The sequence below is a fragment of the Triticum dicoccoides genome, chromosome 7A (genome assembly GCF_002162155.2).
Source record: "Triticum dicoccoides isolate Atlit2015 ecotype Zavitan chromosome 7A, WEW_v2.0, whole genome shotgun sequence".
Lineage (NCBI taxonomy): Eukaryota > Viridiplantae > Streptophyta > Magnoliopsida > Poales > Poaceae > Triticum > Triticum dicoccoides.
This window is the reverse complement of record NC_041392.1, coordinates 143,278,974-143,279,918: the sequence shown is the minus strand read 5'-3', so window position 1 is coordinate 143,279,918 and position 945 is coordinate 143,278,974.

Here is a 945-nt window from a genome sequence, read left to right as displayed (position 1 = left end):
TAGGCTTTACCTTCACCGCAAGGGGCCGAACCAGTATAAACCTCTCGTGTCCTTTGTCCCGATTAACCCCTTTAAGCTTCCTAGTTGTAATGGCTCCACGACTAAGTCCTTTCACTAGGACATCTGCCGTGACAATTCCACGACAGTTGGCGCCCACCGTGGGGCCAGCGCATGGTGGATTTGACTTCTTGAAGGGCAGCTTCGAAGGGCTCAAGGGATACGATGTGGGCCGGATGACCAAGAGTCGTCGTGACAAGCTCTAAATCGACGACGCAGGCTGGGGCCCCGAGGCCGGCTCAATCGAGTACGGGTACCGGGTCCCCTTCGGCGGAATCCATGTCTTCATCGGCCGGATCGGCGAGCCGGGCCCTGAGCCGGACATCTGCACCGACCTCATTGAGACGGTTGAGCGTGCGAGACCCGCCCGGACTCAGCCTGTCGTGAAGCGTGCCTTCGTGGGTTGCATCCATGGAGGAGAGTTCTCTAAAGGATCTGTGGATGGCGGTGAGACGGCCATCTGTTCTGACAGTGAGTCATCCACAGGCGAGACAAATTCATTGCATCAACTACCAGATGGCGAGATTGGGGGCTGTTCCGACGGCGGCAGTATTCCGGACCCCTTTGAACTGCCGAACAGAGCAGGGGTCTTTGTGACTGGCACACAACCTGCACAAAACTCTACAGCTGTGGCAGCAATAACCTCTGGGACAGCCGCGACCGGGTCAGGAGACCCTGCGTGCCCCTTGGCTCAGGTTCTGATGGATCTTATGGATAAGATGACGGCCCTGTTGACCGCCGTGGTTGAACCGGCGGATAAGGCTCAGCATGATGCGGAGGTGGCATGTCTACATGAGGAGATAGTGCAAGCCAAGGAGAACCTGGCGGCAGAGGACGTCCGGATGGCTGCGGAACGGGCGGCTTTGGACGTGCGGGCTCAACAGCTTC